This window comes from Oxyura jamaicensis, chromosome 5 (genome assembly GCF_011077185.1).
Source record: "Oxyura jamaicensis isolate SHBP4307 breed ruddy duck chromosome 5, BPBGC_Ojam_1.0, whole genome shotgun sequence".
Classification (NCBI taxonomy): domain Eukaryota; kingdom Metazoa; phylum Chordata; class Aves; order Anseriformes; family Anatidae; genus Oxyura; species Oxyura jamaicensis.
The window spans coordinates 52,198,979-52,212,467 of record NC_048897.1 but is presented as its reverse complement, the minus strand read 5'-3'; the positions used below and the strand labels follow the sequence as shown (position 1 = coordinate 52,212,467).

At 44.2% G+C, this 13,489-nt stretch overlaps 1 long non-coding RNA gene across 2 annotated transcripts in view; it reads right to left on the bottom strand.

The window, feature by feature from the left end:
• Positions 1–6,241: 6,241 nt before the first annotated feature.
• Positions 6,242–13,489, bottom strand: part of LOC118168686 — a 36,351-nt gene continuing 29,103 nt past the window's right edge. Inside the window, exons 4-5 of one of the 2 annotated variants that reach the window (XR_004751733.1) lie at positions 7,160–7,283; positions 6,242–6,443 (exon numbers count right to left, since the gene is read on the bottom strand). This is a non-coding gene — a long non-coding RNA (uncharacterized LOC118168686). Of the gene's footprint in view, positions 6,444–7,159; positions 7,284–9,897; positions 10,579–13,489 lie in introns of those variants that run through there. The other variant, XR_004751732.1, reaches the window with a different exon arrangement.

Below are 13,489 nucleotides of genomic sequence, written 5' to 3'. Positions count from 1 at the left end.
CAGGTGGAGCCTCTTCTCATCAGCTGTGTCAGGCCTATTTGTGGCAAGAGGCAAAAATGGCAAGATAATGAGAGGAGCACAATTAGAAATAATTAGCCGAGTGGGAAATCCATTCCCAGCCAATTAATGGTAAGAGGCAAGGACTGCACGATAAAAAGTCAAGGCCATATTTAACTGTTCTCAGCTCATCCTGCTTCCAGTAGCAAGAAAGTGAAGGAACAAATTGTTTTTTCATTAAAAATAATTGGATAATAACTATCGTAGCAGCCATGGGAACCCGAGAGAGGAATTGGACTCACATCCCTCTGGACAGCACAAAAAAATTGTCCTGCAGTGGCTCTTTCCACAGCACGGGGAAGGGGTTCGTGGAGCAGGGGGCTTCCCGCACCTACCCCTGACCACAGGTGCCTGCAGAAGGTGGGCACAGGTCCCACAGCAATGGGATGCTGACCCTACTGGCTTGTGTAATAAAGCCATAAAAAGATGGCCAGCCTGGCAGCAAAATACTCGCATCGATCACATCCCTGGGAACTGTGCAAACATATGTTTGGTGAAAGGCTCCTGCAGTGTGGAAATTTCTTTAGGCTCATTTACGGGAGTTGCATCCATCCGTTCGGTGCCCAGCACAGCCTCATGGATTGTCAGGTGTCCGATCACACAAACAAACCTCTGGGATCATCAGGTAAAGCTGCCTCAGAATAGCTTGACATGGGTGTCTGCATGGCATTCATCATCACAACAGAAGCCAATGTTTTTGTCAAAATACCCAAGTATCTCACTGGATAATTCACACGTGGAAACAGAGACCAAATTCATCAAATAAATTGTCTATGAGGGACAGTTTCCCCTGAGCATGGGTAGGAAAAGTTGCTGGAAACAGAATAAACTGTCAGCATCTCACTTCAAGATGTGAAACGTGAGCTGACACCACTGTGATTTATGGAGAAACAAGGCTTATTTGGGGACAGATCAGTACACAGAAGCTGTGCCAGCAGAGGTGAAAGCAAGGGACTCGGCTCTGCTCATCATCAAATTGCAAGGGCTAATATTTTATAAGTCCAAGAGATAGGCAATGACCTTCCCCTTCAGAGTATAAAATTGTTTCTGGGTTGAGCCTTTTAAAAACAAAAGGTATATTTTTGTCCGAGTACAAAATGTCCAAGATCTTACCTACAACCTAGTAATTCACTGGGAGAAAACTTGGGTGAAAAGATTTAAGAGCGCTGCTTGCCATGTACGAGCCTGCGCTTACAAATACTCATTTAGGAGCTCAGAGTTCACCTTGACCTAGAATATATAACAACGATAACAAGACATTAAATACAAGGCTGCTCCAGCACACAATGCAGCGTGTTTCTCCCTTGGATGAGTGTGTTGAATAAAGATACGTCAAACCATCCCACTTACATGGCATATTCCTGAAAATTATGGCTGTTTCCTGAATTCGCTAACTTCTCCCCCAAGCTAAGGCTGTGCCATGAATATGGATCTGGTGAGATCTGACCAGAGGGACCAGAATTTTGGGGATAACAGAGGGGACAAGACGCCCAAGAGAATGTTAGCAGTGCAATCGCCTCGTATATTTTGTGCCAACCTGTTGTATTAACCAGCAGTTTCTTTGCCCGTATGGGTTATTCCCAGCTGGGGACACAATGCCTCGACATCACTGAGGCAAAGAAAACCACATCAAAGAGTCAGGTTCCTCAGGGGGCTCTGTGCCCCTCTGGCCAGGGAATACTGCAGCCCAGGTGTGTGGTGGTGAGCTGTGATTTTAGCATCAGTGCCAGAGGAGAGCCTCCGGGTGGGAAATGTTCCCCAGGTCACAGATCCCAGCTGAGGCTTCTTCCAGATAGGGAGCTTCAGATTTCCCTTGGCTAAGGCGGTCTGGAACAGGAGGAACATTTAGGTGCCATAAAACTTCCCTAGAGGAAACATGATTCTGAGCACCCACACATCTGGACATCACTTTCACACCAGACAGTGCTGGACTAGCAAAGGCACAGGCCTCCTAGCGAGGTGGTTGATGCCCCAGGCCTGTCAGTGTTCAGGAGATGCTTGGACAATGTCCTCATTGCTATGCACTAATCTTTATTTAGCACTGAAGAGACTGGATTAGATGATCTTTGAGGGTCCCTTCACACTGAAATGTTCTGTTCTGTTCTATTGTATTCTATTTTACCTTAAAAATGCTGTCCTGCCTGGCTGAAACACAGTTCTGCAGCAGATACAGGTGTCTCTGGTGGCCTTTAAGGAGGGAAGAAGAGCATTCAAGCAGCCTCTGGTCCTCAGGGGTGGAAGTCAAAAATCCTATTGCTGGCACTTTGTGTGTTCTGCTCTTGTAAAATTCACAGAATGAATTTAAAACTTCATGTTAGCCCCAAACCTGCTTGCTGTGGTGGTGGTGGTCCCAGCCTCCCTCCTGTGCTGTTCTCTGCAGCTTCAGTTCCGGGGTGAAGAAAGCTGCCTGAGAAACATTATGGTAGGACACATGTAAATCTTGTTCTGGCTCCAGAGAGGGGATTTCTCCTTGAACTGGAACCTGTGAAGCACTACATCAGTGTGAATGGCAAGATATCAATGCTGGGACATCAACATTCTGGTGGAAGAGTGATGGAGGAGTTGACGCACTGTCACACACCATGATGGGTCAGGGTGGGGTGGTTCAAAATTTGTGGAAAAAAAATATATATTCAGAGACAATGGGCATATATAAACTAGAGAATGTCATGGTGCTCCTGGTAAGATGGTGAGGTTGTGCAGCATCTCAAAATTCTGGGGGCAGAAAATAGATTTGGCCATAGCAATGGTCATATTGTAGTTAATGTGCATGTGGCCCCAGAGTTTGGTGGCAGGCTCCCACAGTGGCCTGCCCTTGGACATTTATGGGATACACTCCATCAAAGTGCTTTTTCTTTGTCCTGTGCAGACCCCAGTGCTCTTTCTCCACCTCCAAAGTGAGAGGAGGATGGAGGATCTCACACTTAGATATTTACAAACTCTCCGGGAAACAGTATCACTGTTTCTGGTTCCTTAATCACTTAAGTAGTGACAAGAGTTAATGGTCCTTGATGCTTTCCTAGCAAATGTTCCTTGACATGCCATTTTCTGCACATCTCAATGATAGATGAGGAGCAAGAAGTCACTTTATGACAACCCTTCTCAATTATTTAATAAGTCAGATGCTAATAACTTGGGGGAGTCCACTAGAGAAATGATAGAATAAATGCAGTTTCCCTTTTATTCCGAGAATAGCTAGAGAAAAGTAGATTGTCCTCTCTCCCATTGCCTGCCAGGTGGGGTTCTGGGACAGTGGCTTTCTGTATTCCTGTCTCCATAGTTCTGGTAGTTTTCTGAGCCACAAGTGAAAGCAGTAAATGAAAATGGGGATGCTCATTTACAGCAGCATCACCACTTCTTGCATTGCAAACATACATGCTTATGCATGTTAGAGAAAGTAGGCTGTGATTTATGCCGCTCTCGGACCCATACATCTGTAGCATCCCTCTCTATCTCTTGAAAGGAACACCAAGCTGAGCATGCCAAATGCAGAGAACATAAATCTGAGTGCAGCAGAGAGCCACTTGCACAAAGCCAAGGACACCTTCAGCCGGCTCCTGATGCCAGCCCCAAAGCCAGTTGCTGCCCAGCCTTCCCCTGCCTATTTAGCAAATAGGAGCAGGAGCTGGGAGTGCTAAATGGTTAATCCAGACTGTTTGTTGAAGATATGTCTCCACAAATGTTATACCATCTGGTGCTCTGTGCAAGCTGGAGGAGTGGGTGCTGTATTTTCATAACAATACGCCCTTCTACTCTCGGTGATTAATAACATGAAGCTATTTTGTCTTTGTTCTTTTGTATTTTAAAATATTTGTATGAAGTCTTCTCAATGTGAAATCCAGTAATTATCTTAAGAGCTGAGTCAATAGGTTCTTTGGGCAGAGAAATTACACGTTAAACCGAACAGTAAAAAGCTCAATGGGAAGCATCTCCACACCAGCCCCAAGATCACTGAAGTCCTTTTTTACCCAGGTTCCATTATTCCCACGAGCCTTTTACCAGATGCTGTTTGGGAGTAAGAGAGGCTGAATGCAATCATTGAGGAGCTGCTACAGGAAAAGGATTGCACGTCTGGCTCGCCTCCACCTGAAGTCATGGGGCGCTGGGTTACACCACCCCAACACCCACCCTGAGGCCAGGGTCACATCAGAGCAAGGTGGGTGCTCTGCCTGCAGCCCCCACCTTGAATCTGCTCCAGGAAGAACAGCGGAGACCCACAGCCCTCCACCTCCTGCCCTGACATCCTCTTTTCCTACTCTGCCAGGAGGAGCTGCTGCAAAGCCCGGGGCAGAAAGGGACGTGAAAATGTCCACTTTGAGCCTCCTCCATGGGGTGGTGGCCATGGACTTGCCTTCCATGAAAGGGAGATTGAGGGAACACCACAGGGGGACAAGCTTCAAAGCAAACAACGTGCATGTGCCAAAGTCAGGAGAAGTCCATAGCCCACACCAGTGGTCCCCAGGCCTGCACAGGAAAAAAAGCTCCTGAATTATTTATTTATTTATTAAAAATTAAAAAATAAAAAAGGTAAAAAATGAAAGGTCATTCCTAATATGAACTGAACTGAGAGCCAATCTATGTGATGCTGCATTTTCGCAGGTGCATTAATGCCAACCCCTCTTTAGCTATCAATAAATCTAAAACAGGCATTTAAACCTAGCTGCAGACACCCTGTTTTCAAAGGCAAATCCCTTCTTTTATTTAACATCGAGAAGATCCAACTCATCCAGGCAGAACCTTTCTGGTTCCAGCAACGAGCCACTTGTGAACAGGGAGCATGGTTAAAAATGTGCAACTGGGAGATGATTTAAATAGTGCAGTTTGTAATGGATACAATTAATAGGCAATTTCTCATCAAGATAAAGGTCCCTAGAAAACTTTTTTTTTCCTCCTGCAGGAAGCTTTATGACACCAAGCAGCTCCAGTTTTATGCTGGAAGACCCAATGAAATGCTTCCACCCTTCCACGTGGTGCCCATCGTATTTAAAGCAGTGGGAGGAAATCAGGACAGCACAGCACATCCAGCATCAGGTTTGGTTGATTTCTGTCCCCAAAAACACCCCCACCTGCCTCCCAGCAGCCACCTGCAGAACTTTCCCCTCGTTTCAGAGTTTGGCTTCCCTTCTCCCTCTTTTACTTGTTGTGCCCATGACAAAGTTCCCAAGTACAAACGAAGTGACCCCAATCAAGCAATAAAGAAGCAAATCCTGCACCAGCTATTTCCTATCTGACAGTTGGTATGCGAATGCTTCACTGGCTTTACTGTTTAGCCATGAAACCTTCATCATAAGTGTCATTTGGCTTTAACTTTGCAATAAGGTAATTATAGCACCATGCTTATTAAAAACAGACTCCATCACAGCCGACGTTGACTGATGTTGGTTGGAGTTCGAACTTGACAGCCAAGTAGGATGAGCAAGTGCATCGGGGTGCTAACGACGTTATATTGCAAATGCTGTTTATTTTCTGTCAGCTCTAAACTATGCAGTAAATAACACATTATAAAAAAAGGAGATCCAGAAATAACATTAGGTTAAAATGGAACCATCAATTATCCCCCTTCTTCAGTGTTTGGAAGATTTCTTTCCTTTTTTTTTTTTTTCTTAATTTTTCTTTTTTTACCTTGAAGCATTTGTGCAGGGTTTTTTCTTTATTCATTAATTGCTTTCTTCTGACTCCTCTGTTCTGCTTCAGTGCCCATAAATCAATGTAAAAAAGATAAAATGCTACTATTATGAAATGAGTGTAAAACAGTATTTAAATAAATTTCCTTCTGCACACAGAGCCAAATATTTCCCTCCACCTTGGCTCCCAAAACATCCACTCCTGCTGAGAATGAGCCCAGTTTTCCTACTACAAAGCAGACCTGGACTCTTCCCTATTTTAAAACTCTCCCAGAGCAGGGTCTTGGAGGGCAAGCCTGCAGTCCTCTGAGCCATTTTCTCCTAGCACCCAAAAGGAGACTCAGCACCCACTTCCACCAGCACCAAATACATGAAATACAGCGATGGTCACAGCACCTTCACCCACCCCTGCAGCTGTACACAGCAGTGCTGGCACGGGCTGCCTGGAAGCCCTAAATTCTCCTTATTGGAAAAGTGGGCATTTCCAAAAATCAGCTCTTTCCCAGGAGGGTGTCTGGAGCTGGAATTTTTTCTGTGATTTTAAATTACAAGTTTTTGCGAAGATGTTAGAACAAGTATGAGACTTCCCAGCTGTCCCTCTCTGAGGGACGAGGCTGGTTTTGCTTGGAGACCCATGTTTTGGGGGGCTTCTGAAGATCAACATCCACCTCTCAGACAGAGGAACTGAGTTCTGTGGACTGTCTTCAGTACAAACATGAGCACTTTGTACATTCCTCTCAACTGGGTTAAAGGGTTGAGACCCTCACAAAGAAACACCAGGAAAAATTCACTTGCTACTTGAGTTAGTTCTGCATGGAAATCCTTGCACGTGCTGGGATGAGCAGTGGGCATCTTCACCTATCTGAATATCTTTGAAACCTCACTGATGTCAGTAATATTTTATTTAAGCAAAAGCATTTCACTAACACTGGTGTGCCCTATTCCGCCAAAATGATTTGATTCCTTCTCAGTATTTAATTTTTTTTCAATATTAAATTTTAATTTTTGAAAAATTAAATACATTTCCTAAGGAAAAAAATAATCCAATTTGAAATAAGTAATTCTGTCCCCTAAAGCATCCCTAAAACAGATGGGTTCCTGGAACTTGTGCCAAAAAGCTTAATTTTTACTCCATTTCATTTCAGAATGAAATTATTTAAAGCAGCAGAATTTCTTGGAAAACAGTTTTCTGATTGCCAGCCTAGTGTAAACTAAGTGCCAGCTGATCGCAGTGTCATTTATAGACCCGATCCCTGCCCCTTGAAGATCTCTCCTGCTTGTAGCTCAAGATCAAAGGGCCAAGGATGCTAAATATTCATCACAAAGAGTTTATTTGCATGGGAAGTACAGCCCAGCAAGTTTTCAGCATTACCCAGCAGCTTTCTTCAGAATAAAACCATCGTGGGGTGGGGAGGGGAATTCTTTGCTGTTAACAATACAGTGCAGAAAGGTCAAAAAGAAATCCAGCTGCAAATTACCCAAGTGACCATGAAATGTGCCCTCTTCGAGTCCCCATTCCCGCGAGTGGCTCGCCATCCTCCCCCTCCGCTCGCTCTGTTCCTTAAGATGAATCCAGGCAAAGTTAATGTCGAGCTCTCTGACCTTTTGGGGCAGGAGATGGGGAATAGTTGGGCTGGTGTCTGACACACAGTCAGCTCTAATCAGAATAAATTACTGCTTGTCATCTGAAGTATTCTTCTGGCAGCTTCTATGGGCTGGGTACTATTTAGATTTAGCTTAATCTGCCACGGAGAGAACGTGGGATGAGAGAGGTGTCAGCTCATCTCAAAGCTCACTGCACTCACAGGTTTCATGGGCACAACACCAGGCACAAGGCTTGGTCCCAATAAGTGCAAAAGAGTTTTTGCTGAAAACCTGTTTTGGGGAAGCTTTTGGTTGTTTCTTGGGAAATTGTTGGCTTTAAAGCTTGCTTCTTAAAAAAGTGCTTTTGAACCTATGTTTTCCTTAATGTTAGAAACATTTCAAAATTAATTGAAGAAGGAAATTGTTTTGAAATTTTTATCCCATAAAAGTAGGTCAAGTTAAGACTTGGAAACCAAATACAGGAGCTCTTCAGCTGTCTCTGTGTTGATTCCTTCCTGAAATACTTCAACACAAAACATAGAGGATACCCTAGAATTTATGTTGTTCCAATGCACCTCAGCAGCCAGTGAAGCGGAGCACCCAACCAGCTGTGTGTCTTCCCCTGATAGACCATGTCCTATCTGGGCAAACCTGACTTATCAAGAGAAATAGTACAAACATGGAAAAAAATGTGTATTTCAGCTCAGAATTGGAACTGCTGTTGGGTTGTCAGCATCTCATGTGACATAAAAATACAGCCACATGAATCCTGACCAAAATCCAAGCTACCTGTTTGCAAAAACATCCATAAACCTCCTACTCTGAAAGGTGACTTCAGAAGATGGTTTATTTCTTCTTCAGCCTGCAACAAACATTCTCATCCAGCTCACACAGGAAAGTAACATACTCCTCGCAACCCCAGGGAGTTATTTGTTGGTCCATCAGAGCCACTGACCAAAAGGATGCCTGGGATGAGTTTTCTTCATTCTTGAAAATTCTTCTCCCCATATGCCTTTTTTTTTTTTAATTTCTGACAGTCCAAAGATTGGATCCACCACATCATCTCTCTATCCTCTTTATGTAAAGTTGCTTAAAAACTTTGCTCATTTTTCCTCACAGAGAAATGATAAAATACCAATCACTGAAAGCAGCATGCACAATTGTGCAATCTACTCCTCCTTGTCTTCAGAGACACTTAACATCTATGAATTCTTAACCAGGAGCTAACTCTTCATTCATCAAATTCATCAATCATTTCAGTTGATACAAAATATTTTACATGAGTATATTTCCATATTCTCTCTGACTGAATTATTTTAGGAAATGATTTGAGCTGCCTACTAATGTCTGTCTTTTAAGTAAGAAAATCCCACCTCTAGTAAGAAAAATCCTTATCCTTCATGAATTGGACTACAGTGTGGATTATTTGTCAAGCTGCACCGCTAAAGGAGACACGCAGTCCAGGCAGAGCATCACACAGATGATTGCAGAGGGGCCATAAGACATTCAAAGACATTCAGGAGTCTACATCCCACACATATCACCTATTAAAAACCTCCATTCACCTTTCCTTTCCACTATCCTGTTACATACCCTTTTAAAGCTGTTATGATAACTTCCAGCCTGGGACAAAAATCTGTGTATGTTCTTACGCAAACAGTTCACATTTCCTACAGACCATTAGTTTCTGTATATTTAACTTGAAAACCACCCTGTCATTTGGATCCAATTCCATTCATTAAAATCTCATTTCACCTTCAAAACTGCCAAAACTTCTTGTAGCAGAGACCTGGGATTCTCTTCCTATATCTTTCCCATCACTGATCAGAATTTACAGAAGCACCACAAAACCTTCATCCATTAGGGCTGTAAAGCAGTAATTCAGTATTTCTGCCCAACTTGTATTTAAAAATATGGAAGCAATTGAGAATGTTTTCAAACTCCTACTTCAAATATTTGAAAGTAATATTCATAGATCATCTCCCTTTTCTCTCATGCAACTACATTAGCACTGTCTAGGGAATATTCTTGATCTATCATGTTTTAGATCATGAGCGTTTCTATATAACTGCTGTTGTTTGCATTTATTCATCAAAAGAGTAGATAGAGTTCGGAAAATGTTTGTTTTCTCCTTGTTAACTCTGGCCTTAAAGAATACATCTGAAATTCCTTTTTCTGCAGGCAATAATGCCACATATCTTCCACTGTCCCCATCACCTGTCCGCTCTGCGAGGTGATTAACTCTATGATCACTATAAAAATGTTTTATTTAGTGGATAATTGTAAGTACTGGTATCTACCATTTCCAAATCTCTTGCTTTATTATCCTTGTTCAAGAAGGTCTTAATATTTAAGTGATTTACTGATCACTTAAAATGCCAGCCTACCCATTAGAAGGTACATTTCACTATGCATTGCCTAATTTTATAGTACATTATTTCTTTATAAACAGACACATTACTCTGAAGCATTAATTAAACCTCTTTGCCCATTATGAACTCCATTTGGAAGACAACAACGTAACCAACGGCTCATCCTGATGGATGGGTCTGAGGCTCCACATTTGGCTCACACCAAAGAGCTTCCCGAAGAGTGGTGCTACCGGGGAACATTACACCATGGAAAGCAGTGATTTGTGGAAAGAAAGAGTTTAATGAATAATACATGGCATTTGCACTTCAGCAACCCAGTTTGCTAAACTATTTTGCATCAATAACCAGGTACTAAAAGGCTCTGTTTATTATTGCAAGCCTCTAAGGCTTTTTGAAATAGAATTACATCAGCCACATTTATAATACTTAACTTTTGAAGCAAACTGCAGCTTGTTACATCACTGGAGAGAGTCCTCTGAACACATCTCTGGAGAAACTTGGAGGCTTTTCATGTTTCCAGCACAAAGACAGGATGTTTAATGCAAAGTTGGACAGGAGTGGTCCATCCACCATCTCTTTATTTTTTTCTCCTGGATTGGAAGGCACAAACACTCAGGATGAAGGAAGACTACCCCAGAAAGCCATCAGTAAGCACAGGCTGTCTCCTCATTAGGCCTTCTACATGAGATTAATTCAGCCTTCCCATCCCCTCCTAGCACCATCACTCCTGTTACCACCAACACTCATGAAAGCTGCTCGTTTCTTGCAACACAAGTACCCATCCCACAGGCTCAGCCCATTTCCAACATCTCTGGGCTCCCAAGGCTGGAAGCAACCCCAGACTTCATGCCTTACTGCTCCCAAGCAACACAATGCCATCTTGCCCTGGAGCACCCCCTCTTCTGATCTTCTCTCCAAGACAGCCTGATTTAGGAGATGGCCTGCAAAGAAATAAAACTCCAGATCTCATTACTGACTCTTGGGTGCTTCAGTCTTTACATATTTTCTTCTCAGGTCTGCATAGCCTGAGTTATATTCTCAGACAGCCCCCTTCTGCATCGCTTCAGAGGCCACGACTGGCACTCCACGACTCAAGCATTCCAGACAGCATCGTGCCCTGCTGCGCATTAACATCCCCGTTAGGAAGTCAACATTTACCTACAGTAACACTGCAGGTGTATGCACAGATGTTCCCTATATTTAGAATGGGAAATAACCATGGTTTCCCAGGTACTACTGTGTGGAGCTGACTGGGAAATGATTTAATGGTGCCCATTATAACTGAAAAAAGGCCAAAAAGCTATTAAAGGTTGTAGGAGAATTGCTGTCACAGTTGGAGGACTCTTGGCTGAGTTGAACCAAAGGCCACCCCATAGGGACTCGATTTATGACGAGCACAGATAACGCCAGGAACAGCAGCACGTGCACCAGAGGCAGAGCAAACCTTGACTTTGCCTCATTGGAAACTCAACCACCGCACTGGGCACCCTCACCCTACGCCCGCAGAAAGCAGCCCAGAGGGCTCCCAGTTAGCAAAGCCACCTCTCAGCTACTCCCAGATCTCCTTGCAGGCCTGGAAGAGACACAAAACACATTAAAAGACAAAGGCAATGTAAGCAGGCTGGCAGCTCACGTAGCTTGCCAGCTATCAGCGTGCTCCAGAAGAAATGAGCTGACAGAGAAGGATGGGCTGGCAGGGCTTGATGCAGACCTCAAAGGAGGTGGCTGAACTTCTCTTCTCACAGATTTCTGTCTCGCACACGGACAGTGGGCAGAAGCCCGTGCATGGAGCACACAGAAGCCATCCCACTGCCTTCCCCACCATCCTCACTGCCCTGGGTCCGGGTGCGAGGCCACCAGCTGAAGCGTATTCATCCATGAACCCTCTTAACACAGAAATCTCCTCAGAGGCAAAGGGAACTGATTTGGATTCAACAGGAGAGCTATGAGAACAGCTGCAGAAAGTGATGGCTCGGGAGGGAGCTGGAGGCTTGGAACAGAGATAACACTGGGGGACATTCATCTTCTGGCGATGAGAGGAAGACACGAGGGAGGAGAGCCAGGCTGCCGTGGAGGTGGACAGAGCTGCTCCAGTGCTCCCCAGCCATCCCACAGGCACCCCAACTGGTCAGAACCACACCGACCAGTCCTAACCAGCACCCCAGGGCTTCTTCCAACCTCCCAGCATGTACAACTTGCCACGTCAAAACAACCCAAGTGGAATAAACCCCCCCTCTTTTTTTCAAATTTATGTTTACAATGGGAAGAAAAAAAAAATCCAAATCACAAATGGCAGCCCTCTCTCATCAGTTACATAATTACTCTGCTGCTGCTAATTAGCAACCGACTGTAAGCATAACTTCCATCCCAGAAGCTGTTCCCTGTTTGGAGCAGGGCTGAAGGCACAACTCAGCACAACGCTGGTGCTGAGCAGCCCTGCGGACACATCAGCTGGCCGCTGCTCTCCCCGCATTCAGAAGCTGTTGCAGGGGCGAGCCAAGAGAAACACAGAGCGATGTTCAATAAAAAATTAGGAGGAAAAGCAAACGCTCAGGAAAAACCCGCTCAGCTGCACAAAAAAGCTTACCTGGGCCAAACGCTGACAAATTGCTCTCCCCACTGTCAGACCTGGAGACCTTTTCAGCAGAGATAGAGGAACACGCTGAGAAATGCCAAGTTACGCTCAGCAGAAAGATCTGGGACTGATGCAATTAAATCCCTAAAGGTCTAAGGGTAAATACAGCCGCAGTAATGAAGAGGGACATCGGACTCCAGATAATTAAATGTTCATTTTGATGCCAACGGGATCAGAGTCCAGAAGCAGAAACCAGGATCCTGCCTGCAGCCAGCAATGGGAAGGGCGCTGGGGAATGGAGCAAGGCGATGGTGAAGACGGGGCCAGACTCACCCCCAAAGCACCCGGCTCCAAAGGGCACCACAGGGAATGTAGGGCAAGTGGAAGGAAGTCTGCAGGGACCTCACGCCATGGAGCAGGAGCAATGTTTGAGGGAAAACGACAGAAATCCCACAAAATCCATGCAGCATCATACCTATCGTCAACACATGGGGAAGAGCACAATTCCCCGCAGCACACTGCAAACAACTGAGGAAAACTGGGGGATGTGGAGGAGTTTTCTCATTCCCAGTGACAGATATCAGAGTGCTCTCGTTAAGCCAAGGTAACAACCCCACGAGCAGGGCTTGCAGTAATGCATGGAAGACAGACGGCTTAAGAAGGCATTTAGCAGGGGTGAGGAACAGGAATATCGCTGTAATTGGATATTTCAGTCACAGGTGCATAGACCTGGAATTTCCTGAAATATTGCTCACAAAGATCAACATAACTACAATAATAATAATAATAATAATAAAGCAGATCCCCGGTAGTTGGACGGTGGCATTGCCTGAGCATCCTGAATTACCCTTTTCCTTAGGCCCAATACAACCACTGCACCCTGGGCTTCAAAGTGAACTCCAAAACAGAGATTTAACTTCATCACCATCAGAAGCTGGGGGTTTCTTCATTGTGCAAGAATATAAGACAACTGTAATTTCATTTCAAGGGGAAGAAAATAAATAAATAAATAAATAAAACACTAGTGGCACTGCTGAATTTGGCACAAGTTTCCAGGAGATTCTCCTTCCATCACTGCATGAAGGGGTTCTGCCAGCCATTGCCTGCAGTGGCTGAACCTACAGCACATGGATAGCATCTCCTTCCCAGATAAATAAAAAATAAAAATATGTAAAAAATAAGAAGATACTATTAAGAGAGGAGAGCTTCCACTGCAAATGGTTGTTTTAATTGAAATGATTAAAAAAAAAAAAAAAAAAAAAGAGAGAAAAAAAAAA